Below are 11876 nucleotides of genomic sequence, written 5' to 3'. Positions count from 1 at the left end.
TATCAAATTAAGCAATGTCGAATTAGGTATGTTGATTCAATTTTTTTTACTTTCACTAAAATCTTGCTTTATTCAGATATGTGTGGTCCTGTCACATCTTTAACAATTCTTATTTGAGAGAGATAAATGTATCCAATTATATGTTACAATTGCATATCGTTATTATAAAAGATGACTAAATATTCCTAAGTAAAAAAGTTAAATTTTTTAAATATTTCCTATTTAATAAAATATGTATCAAAGTGCAATGTGCAGAATACTCTTTTATGACGCTTAAAAACTATGGGATAATTTTCAGTATTCATGTGTGTTCTCAAACTTATGTGCCTGAGAATTAGATATGTCCTTTGGTATACAGCCGAAACAAAAAAAGAACCTACTTTTCCTTTTTAAAAGTGTCTAAAATAACTAGTACCGTAATCCTTTTTTTATCACAAACGTAACTGTTGTAAATATAAAAGTAACAGCTATCCTATAGCAGCCTTTTCAAAACCCTTGCTTCCAGCTTTTACCCTTCTTTTATGTGATTATTCTGCAAGACATCCGAAACAAAGAGATATTGTAATTCGATTTAAAGGATAATCACGAGAAAAATATCCGTCAGGTAGAATAACATTCATAATTCTCACAAAAAAGAAAATTGCACATGTCTGGAAAAGTGTATAATATCATCACGATAAATAAAATTACTTTCAGTTAAAGGATAATTATTCACATATAAATTATCCGTCTAGCTGTTATTCAAATAAATTTTCTCACTCAATAAAAAGTTTAAATCGAGAAAAAGATAACTCTAGTAATGACTATTATTTTCCGGTCATGGATAATAAATATTTTTACGCCCCCCCTCTCTCTCTATCGCTCAGATTAGATTACGTCCACTGTATCCTATGGGAATTGGAATCATGATTCGAACGTCGCGTCTACGACTCGCGTGCACGGCACGGACACGCAGTTTCGCAGTCACTCGGGCGCGATGCAACGCAGGTATCCAGCAAGGTGGAGGTATCCCGCCCATACGCGTCTTGCGAAATCATGTGTCGTACGTCGACAGCCAGCACTAGTTGGTCGTGGTCGTGATCGTAATCAAGAGTCAAAGTCAAAGTCAAGGTCGGGATCGAGGCGAGGAGAGAAGCACTTATGCAACATCGCACGCGTTCGCTTGCAGCCGTTCGTGCAAACGTTTTACGGTCAGGTGGGGGGAATTGCTGCAGCCTCTGGACGGGCTATGCCAGCTAATGCCACTAAACGGGGTACGGTGCAACTGTTACGTATCTCCCGACGAGGAAGTGTGCGAGCGACGACGATCCGATATCGCAAATCGCGATTGCATCAAGTTTGACAAGTACATAACCCATTATTTTTCGCGGTCTGTTTTTCTTTATTCAACACCAAGTATATCTTAACGAACACTTCTTACGACGAAAAAATATTCTGATAAAAAAAAATTTTTTTTTCATCTTTATTTTACAATTCTAAAGTATAAACGACTAGGTATGCAAAGACTAATACGAATCGCTGACCGTTTCGGAACGACTGTTTAAAACAATAAAAGTTCGCAGGTAGAGATGGTTCACGCGTCAAAATTTCTTCCGGAGCAAAACACTTGGTCTAACACACGCGCAGCTACCTGCGTTAGACTGTATAGACTGCCAGACGGAATTGCTCAAAACCATTGGAGTCTCATTCGATCCAATTGGTTGTCATTGAGGTCGAACTAGGAATACAGGAATATAAATGCTTTATATTCCTAAAGGGATCCTTTCTTTATGTCCAGCAGCGTGCCAGCCCAGCGACCAGCGTGACACCGATCCAGAAACTATCTGAGACTAAGCTAATAAATTTTTTACGAAGTAGGGAAATAATGATAACGTAACCAAGGGATAGCTTCATCCGGAAGAACCGGTAATTTATGGGCGGTAATTCATCGGACCTATTCTTATGTCTTATTTTACCCAAATGCATATTAGGCATTCACGGGAGAGTCGGCGAGTCCGGTTTCCGCCATGTTTTCTCTTTTCGCACTTCCCCAAAATACGTGTGCATAGCACACATTCAGCAAACTCGAGACAATTTCGTAGTACAAAATCTCCGTTTCTCAAAAAGTATAAACATTTTTATAAAAAGTTTTTAAAAAAAATCCTTTGTCTACCCGGCAAGTCTTTTTAGCCCTCGGATTCGCATTATTTCGAATACCTTGGGTTAGAAGGACGCCGTTTTGGAGACCGAAGCGAGGTGAGTCGCGAAATCGCGGACGATCGCCGTTCCGGCGCGCTCGCGACGTTAATTTCGCCGTCGACGTGGAAATCGCTTTAGAGATAGAGAAGGTGAAGCACGGTCATGGGAAGAGAGAGACCGGCGAGGCGAGCGGCCGCGACTTCCTCCGCCGCGCCGGCGAGCGGCGGAGCGCGCGCAAGAAGCGAGTCAAGTTCGCCGGCGGACACACTCGCACAACGAGCGCGCTCGCATGTACAGACGTACACGTATACCTGCGTAACCGCCGCCGCGACGGGGACCAGGTAACAGCGTTCCCGTGTTACCGGTCCACGGCCGCCACGGTAATTTATTTAATGTAAGCGGTATACACCGTCGCACACGCGTCCACGCTCGCGCGCGCACTCACCGAGCTCCCGCACGTACGCAAAAGTTTCCTTCGTGGAGAGACCAGCGGCACAGTTATCGCGTAATGGGTCCGTGCTTTTCTCCAGCTATACTTTTCTGCACGCTTTCAACGGATAAAATAAAAGTAAATGTAAATAGAGATTCGTAATTTGCGGAAAAGGAAGAAAGATAAAAAAAGGCAAAAATTAAAATATAATTTTAATTCTAATTTCATCGCCAGGCAGAGGCCGCAACCCAATAATAATATAAGAGAAGATAAAGAAATAATAATTAATAATTAAGAGATATCTTTAAATGATGTTTATTGTTGTATCTCATTTTTGCAAGCATAAAGAATCTGATTATTGTTGCGGATCGTCTCCTCCTCCTCTTCTTCTTCCTTCGCGGGAGAATCGAACGAATAGATTTCGGATTGCGCCGCGATCTCTTGATGACGATGCAGCGTTCGCGCGCGGGAGAGAACGCCGTAACCCCAAGAACCCGCGAAGGCGAGGCCGATGAATGCGCGGCGATGAACGGGAAGGAAGGCGAGACGCGTACACACGCTTCTGACCTCAAGAAACCGGCATGAGGGAACGACGAGGTGCGAGGGAGGACGGGGAAGAGATCGAGGAGGAGGACTTGCCTTCGCGAGAGGAGGAGAGGCCCCCGACAACGGTCTGGCGCGGATCCAGCATACGTGCACGAACCCGAGGACTTCGCGTGGTTTCTCCTCTTCGACCTTTTTTCCTCTCCACCGTGCACCGCGAGAATACGCGTTCGCAGGGCCGACGACGAGGCGTGATTCGTAAGAATACCCGATGATCGGTTAGGGGCGCGGGAAACCGAGAAAATCCCGAGACAAACAAGCGATGCGTATAATATAAACCGAATGCTTGAACACTCGAAGTCACGGATAACACACGTACCTATACATAAATCAGCGATAACTCGGATGCTTAATAATAAAATTAGTTTATTTGCTGATTCACAAATGGAAAAAATGCCTACATAAAATTCTATATTTTACGGGATGTTTTTACGGATAGTTACGTTGTATCATTCTATTCTCTATATAGGAACCCTCGTACTGCGGATATCCCGTTTTTAATTATAACGAGATAATCCGAGTGTCCGGGTAATACCAGGAATGTAATGGCTACCTGGTGCGATATTCCAAATTATAAATAACTTTGTTGTGTATATAACTACGGATATAATATTTATTTTATATTTCACGGCAAACAATTTACCGGGTCTTGCTTGGGGCCCGGGGAATTCTAGTATCCTCCCTGCGCAAATACGTGAAGCCTGAAGCTTCTCAGGCTCCTTCCTTGGTGGATATTTTCCAATACGAGGTTATCAAATCTCGCGTGCGAAGGTTGCCGGGAAGAGCTAAGCGACAATATGTGATTACGTGCATGCATTCTCAAGGTGTAATCTGTAATCGAACGTCGACGTCGGCGTGTACGTATATTATAACGTTATATTATTTCCTTTCTTCTTCCAGCACCGACTCCAAACTTACGAATACGATCCTGATCGTATGGGTATGACATGCGACACCCGCATGAATATTCGCAATCGACGTTTAGCAGGAAATCCGCTTCATTATCATAAACACAAAAACTGAATCTTCAAACGCGCTTGTCGATCGATCGCGAGGACAAAGTCGCACCTCTCTCTGACGCATCAAGCGCTCGACGATGGAGAGCATAATTAGGACGTAATAAAGCCAGGCGCGCGAAGACTACACGATGAAATATGAAGTTGAAGAGAGGACGGGGGATGAGAGGCAGGAGATATGCCTGTCAGTTGAACCGTGCGATCGACCGTGCGGCGCTTCGGAAAATTACATCGTTACAAGGAACTTTGCGCGCACGCATGGAGCGCGAACGCGGTCTATACCTATATACGCGAACCTATACACGCGCGAGCGAGCGAGCGAAAAAGTTCCTCCTCTGTCCTCGCCCCCTTCCAACGGAAGAAGCCCTTAATTGGTCAAGCCACCACGCCAGCGCGGTGCGGGAAGTGTACGGGACCCAGAGACGTGTCTTCGGTCTTCGCGACGCGCACGCATACCGGCACCGTGTGCATCGGCCGAGTCGGGAAACTCAAGCACGCATGCACGCGTCGGAGCACAAGCGCATCATATTGTAATACAAAGAAACACAAAGAGCTTCTCGCGTGCTCCGAGCTCCGGAGCGTGCGACGTTGGAGCTTCGAGCGCGAATGTAGTTCGCCGAACGGCGAAATCGTTTGATATTACATAACGTGGTAAAATGCGAATTAATTTTGATCTATGGAGAACATTATCGCGATAAACGGCTCTTACATCTATCTTCGGACGATAAATCGCGAACGGTGAATCGCGATGGGCTGCTTTCTTTACGATCTTTCACGAACATGTCAATATCATCGAGATATACGTAGAATATATCGATGATTATATTTAAGAAATTACGCGCGAACATCGAACAGGAAAGGATTAATTATTTGCCTTCTGTCGCTCGAGTGTGTGGTACGATGAAGCGGCTGGGCTCAAATAACGCGATTACAGCAACTGTTACCTCATTAGGATTTATAAATCGCAGATTGATAATGTAACTAGAGGAAAGATCGTCGCGACTGCGACTTCCCTACGGTGAGTTCAATGCGGCGTTACAATGCGGCGTCATGTGCGCGTATATCTGACGTGCCGGCGATATTATACGCGGACAACTGAACGCCGAGTGCCGTAACACAGCAGTGTGAGTGATTTGAGGTAAGCCGGTGGAGCGCACCTGCTGTCTCTTCTTCGACGTCTTCTTTCCGTCTAGCGCGTCCGCCGTTTTCAACGCGCGAGTTACGTTAACGGTATACCGATCTTGCGACGGCATTACTCGGAAATCGCGTCCCGGCGAACCGGCCCGTAATCGTCTCCCAATTATTCGCGTAAGAGCGAGCGCGGAATTTCGACTTTCTTGCGTCCCGCGTACAGAAACGGCAACTATAGAACAGATGCAACGTATTCTCACGGCGAATAACATTTTCCCTGTGATTCTAATTAGCTGTTATTACGAGCCATTGATCTCGTAGTAAAAGACATTTTACTTGGAGATCAAAAGTATAAAAATAATAAGAATTAAAATTAAGAACAATTGAAGATATACGTTAATCCTTTATTTATATATAGCAAAAATAGTATCAGATTAGGAGACGATCGAATCAAAGATATTTGAAAATTTCTTTTAGATAGTAAAGTCAGAATTCGATTACAATGGCAAAAGCAATGAAAAGTAGTTAAGAAAAATCATGTTAGTCAAAAACAATATGACACTAAGTGCAAAGTTAAGTAATTTCAACTTCGCATTGAAATATCGGACGGAATTAAATCTCGACGGGGTCTCGAATTGTCGAAGAAAGTCTGATGGTCGTTTCATACGCGCGTTCCATCGCGATGCATCGCCGTCGGAAATGTTCGATGCCCCTTTCACCTCACGCGCTCGCGAGGAGGACCTTTCCTCCGCTCCTTCCTTCCGACTCGGTCCTCCACCGGGTTGGAAGTGGCGCGGCAGAAAAAAATCTCTCCGAGATTACGTAAGACGGCACGTATGGCGAGTCAACTTCGAGAAAAAAGAAACGGACGGGCACAGCAACGAGCAATGACCGGAACTAGCGAGGACAGTGGCACTGAACTCGAAGGAGAAGAAGACCAAGGCACGTCAACGACGACGACAACGAAGACGACGACGACGAGGACGTGGACGCGGCGCGGCGTCGAAACGCGTCGCGGGGGAAGAGAGGAGAGATCGCCTTCCGAGACTAATGATAGTCTGGATTTTAGTGGCTCGTAGCATCAGCTGCAATACGTGTAATAACGATAATAATAATAATGATTGTAATAACGAGGGCCAACCCCGTGCGCCGTGCGCGAGACGGTCGGGTTCGCCTGAGTCTTTTCTTTTCGCTAGGATCAGGGAGGAGGGGAATCTAACATTATATGTAATTCCGCCGTTTAACTACTGACGTAACCCGATGCGAGATCGAACGCCACAAAAAAATTACGTCCCGTCCACGGTGGATACGTCGTGCAAACCTTACGTCGAATGTGACAATTAAAAGCAGACTCTTCCAGTAATTGTCGGTCTCAATACGAAAACCCGCAATGAGGGAAACAGAGTTAGTCGACCCCTTTTCTTCGATCGCTCGGCGACAATTATCGGCCGGCTCGGCCACCATGTCGAGACAAGGAATAGGAAGCCAGCGGGTACCAGCATGGCGGCCTGTGTTTCGCCTATTTGTTCTGCCCGGCAACGCGAAACGTCTGTGATTCTCTTATTTTTTTTTCCAGGGAACCTTCGTTCTACACCGTTACGCACTTTCCTATCCGCGCATTCGGGAATTCCACGAACGGTTGAGCCTCCTTCTTCTCCACCTCTCCTTCCTCCTTCCTCCTTCCTCGTTCAGGTCATCCGCGGCTATATCCCGCGGAATTTACGGCGGTTTTGTTGCACCGGTTTATCGCCGTTTTACTTCCGCGCGGTTTCCAGATGCTGTTTCGCATTCGTCTCGGAAAATTACACGAAATTCGCTCCGATGGAGAACGGTTCGCGAACAAGAGCTACAAAAAAAAAAACGGATGCAATATCATCTGAAAGTTCGCACAACAGAATGCGAAGCGTACTGTTGTTTTACGTTGGTACCGATATCATTGATAGAATTATACGGGCTACGCGAAACTAACCCGCAAACATTCAACTGATTGGTAGGAAAATGTGAACGAAACGATAATATTCCGTAGTTGAGAATTTATAGCATTGAGTTATATAAACAATTTAAAAATTCAAAGTAATTGAGGCGAAATTGGCTAATAATTTCATACACGCTATTTTTCTTTATATCCTAGAACTTGTAAATTTTCATCCCACGTTCCATTATATATAGGCGCGTGTGGATCAGTTATTATAACATATATACGTAAAAGAAAAAGAGCAAGTCTCTGAGAAGATTCGATCCCGTTCGGAATGACCGGTTTCACTCTCAAACGTATCGGGCAAGCCGATACCGATCGTACGGCGTACGGTACACTAGAAAATCCGATCGTCAAGAAGTACGGCATGCCTCTTCAGGGTCAGGTTTATGTAGTAAGAGCGGAAGTGACGGCGCGGCGGAACGGGCTAACAACATGCGAGCGTGACAGGGACGCGGGAAACGCTGGAGGGGACTCGGAGCGCCGGAACCCTAACCTGACGTAAGTTGACCTCCGCACCTGGATTCGCGATCGCGCGTTCGGCGTGGGGTATTTAACGGAACCGCGAAGAAAGTAAAGTAGAAGGCGCGCGCAGGTGGCCTTTGCCTCGCGATGGGAAAAATGCGGACCTCGCCCACCTGCTGAATGACTGCCGAACGCGATGCCGGGAGCCACAAACATTCACGTCAACCTCCGGAGAGATCGAGGTTATCGTCCTCCCCATGATAAAAACGTCGCATATTATTTTATCTACCTTGTAAGCGTAGCACGAAGGGATCGATGGATAGCGACGGCCAGAATTCGATTATTAGGTCGATGCGAAAGATATTCTATTCGTTATATAAAGTTGAAAACAAAATTTCAACAAAGTCGAGGCAAAGTTGCTGTTGTTGGCTTCGGCATATTTTTTTCTATTCATCTAGGCAGAAACTTTTTAATTTCCTTTTTTCAAAGTACTCCGGTTTATTTGTTTTATTTAATACAAAGCTTAGAAAAAAATGATAAACCTTCCGCCTATTAACTTAATAGAGTAAGTAAGAAAATAAGAATTATTATATGTGTATAGAAAATCAAGCGTTTCAGTTTCAATAATGAAAATGCAGTTGCATCATAATGTATAACGTCAGATATCTTGACAAAGTTTTGAACTAAATTTTTAATTATTATTAGAATACGCTTTTTAGATGACGCGCGAATATAATAACGTAATAAGAGCTGCGATGACGTAGTCGCGCGAGAAGCAAAAACGCGTAGCAAGCGCGAGAAAGAACCACTTCGACTTCTCGTGCGTATGTCGTACGAGTGCTCTTCGATCTAATTTGCATCTGAATGTATAATTTGCAGCCAGCCGCTAGTGTAAACTATTTTACAAAAGCTTATGCTAATTCATCAATCGAGTACAGGATAGCTGGTGCCGTACGGCTGACTAAAAAAAAAGATAACCGATTGATTAACACGAATTTATAAGATTGTTCGTTATAGATCGCCGGAAGATTATTTCTGCGGATAGCATATGTGTCGCGGGAATTTGAGAAATATATGAATAAACATAAATTTTTTGCGACGTAAGAAAAATCCGCGTGGAATATGAATATACATAAGCGGTTTACCTTGACCATGATAAACAGACAGGTTCTATACATATTATTAAAAAAGTTCTAATATATGATTTCATATCTTACTAAAAACTTTTCAACATTTTAAAACGTATTTGCGTATAAATAATTGGTATGCATCTTATTTCACGCTATCCGCTCGTATCCGCGATATTTAACGTATGCAGAATTGCATTGATTGCCGACGACAGCTCGCCACGTGCTTAACAGAATCTGCCACATTCCTCTCCACGCGTATACGACGTATTGTATATGCAATGCGGATTTGCTGATCGGTCATCATCATTCTGAGAACGCGTCTTCCGCGTGCATGAAGTAAGTGTGACGAGGCATTGATGCAGATACACGTTGAGACATCATTGCCAATTAACCGCTCTAGTTCAATTTTTAACAAAGCGATTGCCCCTTTTCTCTTATTTAATCTGACCACAAATGTCACTCTTAATCGAAAGAATTCTACGTAAAGAATTCTACGTAAAGAGTTCTACGTGGTCATAATATTAACAAGTTATTATTCGCGTTATTATATGATTCATCTGCTTCTATATTATTTACAATTTTAACTCAATTTATAGAAATCCCCAATGTTGGCGATGTATATTTCAGCATAAATATTGATTCTACCGTTTCATGATTTCGCGCTTCAACAGTCACATTCCAGAATAATGAGATTTCGAGTCACTCTCAATTCAAAGAATTCTGAATGACACACGCTTACGCAGAAAAGGAAGCGATCAATTTCATCTTGATGACGAAACCCTCACCGCGGTTGATCTACACTCGATTAATAGCAAGAAGGGCTAAAGCATGTAATAAATTTTTCTTAGAAGAAAGTTGTAGAACAAGTCAGCGGTCATCTTTTAGAAGTCTCTTTAAATTCTGCTTTCGTTGTCTTAGACATTACGTTATCAACTTTGAATTTTAGAAAAAATTTAGAATTTTATTAAATTTATTGCCCGTTATAAATCTAGCGATATCAACCCGGTATCACAAAATTGTATATTAAAATAATTGATGGGAAAAAAAAGATGAGACGAGATGAGATATAGCCAAATATCTTGAGATTCGGTGCACGCATTTAGTAAATATATCAACTATGTTCTCGAAAGATTAACAACGAATTTTATTCCGTAAAAATACCAGGAGTTTAATTCTTTTTCTATTCTAAATCTCCTTAGGGAAGCACACCCTCGTAACTTTAACAGCGAAGCGTAGTAATCCGGTTGACCGAGCGACTGAATTACTTTAGAAAGGCGAGTTCAACGACTTCTAAAACCAACAAACTTTGGACTTTCCTTGATGTCATTCTATAAAACCTCCGCGCTTCCGCTTCTTACTGGCAAATCTGCTGCCGGGCTGGAATTCAGTGGGGCAGAGGAAGAGGGAGGTGAGACCGGCCGTGTGTGCGTTCGTGCGGGTTTACGTGCATGTTCGCTCGAGGGACAGAGCGAAAGAAAGAGAGAGAAGAATACAGGTGAGGCGAAAGAAAGAAGGAGAGAGAGAGAGACAGAAGCGTATGGCCGCGCCGGTGGACTCCCCGGGTTTCGCCAAGAAGACGTAACGGTAAATCCGCGGCCGCCGGCGTCCGATGAACCCACTCTCTCAGCCTCGCAAGGCCTGCCGCGCAGCCTTCTTCTTCTACTTCTTCTTCGGCCCGTGCGTACGTGTTACGCCTACACATGCACGTGCACGCGGCGAGGGGAAGAAGGGAAGCAAGGGGCACACCTATACACGCTAGCCTCCCCGTCGTCGAATTATTACCGAGCGAATAGTCATAGCGTTCTTCGCGATGGTACGCAACGGGCCGGTTGCTCGTGACGGCCCCGCTTCTCTGAGAGGGGTCTCGAGCACGGCGAACGGCAAGGGTGAAGAGGAGGACGACGAGGACGACGACGACGACGACGACGAAGAAGACGTCGGGCTTCTCCGCCGAGAAGCAGAACACGCGATTGCGTCATCGTGGCATAAGAGAGCGATGAGATGCTCGGTGGAGGCTCGGTGGGATGCTTGTTCCTCGGGAATTGGGTCGCGCGTCCTCGGGAATCTCTCAAGTCTTCTCGGGTTTTCTTTCAGCGTTGCGCTCTCAACTCGCTTATTACGTATTATTATCTGCAAGACAGTAGATCCTAATAACGCATAGAGCGTAATTTATTTTTAAAAAAATTATATATCTGGTTTCAAACAAAATAAATTTATTTATCCGTGGGTGTATGTACGAGGCTCTCTGTTTCTCTCTCTCTCTCTCTTTCTTTCTCTTTCTCTCTCGACTTTCTACACAATCACTTACAATTAGTGCGTCGACCGATCACGAATAAGACAATGCGATCATTATGGAATCGGCACGCGAGATCGAAAGTAACTCGGTTTCTGTGGCGATAGCGGATGCGATCGCATCAATGCGGGACATATGCACCCGTTGACCGAGGTGAAAAGTGAACAACCCGGTGAGAAATTCTCGCGCGGCGAAATGGAGAACGGTTCGGCACCGATAAGCGCCGTAAGCGCTGCATCTCGCCGCGACTAAATTATATCGCATCCTTATTAAACCCGTTACGATTGAACGCATTTGTAATGACGATTCACGAATTTCGTGAGCAGGTCTAGGAGACACTGCAATTCTAATTAAAATCTCACTTAGGATTTTCGTGAATAAAATCTAACTTGTTTTTATTATACCTGAATCCTTGTTATTTCTCAAATGTATGAATATTTTAACAATTATCGGACAGGTACGAATAAACGATTTTCCAAGACTTATACTGACATGAAAGAAGAACAAAAGAGATGCGGAGAGCCAGTTGAAGGATTCGAGAGACCAGAGGACACACAAGAGAATTGCGTCACGCCCGTGAGAGGGAACGTGCGTATACACGGTGTCTTGATATTATCAAGCGCGATTGTTCTTTTAACTTCCTCAGTCAATTTTA

The sequence above is a fragment of the Temnothorax longispinosus genome, chromosome 9, assembly GCF_030848805.1.
Source record: "Temnothorax longispinosus isolate EJ_2023e chromosome 9, Tlon_JGU_v1, whole genome shotgun sequence".
Lineage (NCBI taxonomy): Eukaryota > Metazoa > Arthropoda > Insecta > Hymenoptera > Formicidae > Temnothorax > Temnothorax longispinosus.
Note: the sequence above shows the minus strand (reverse complement) of the source record.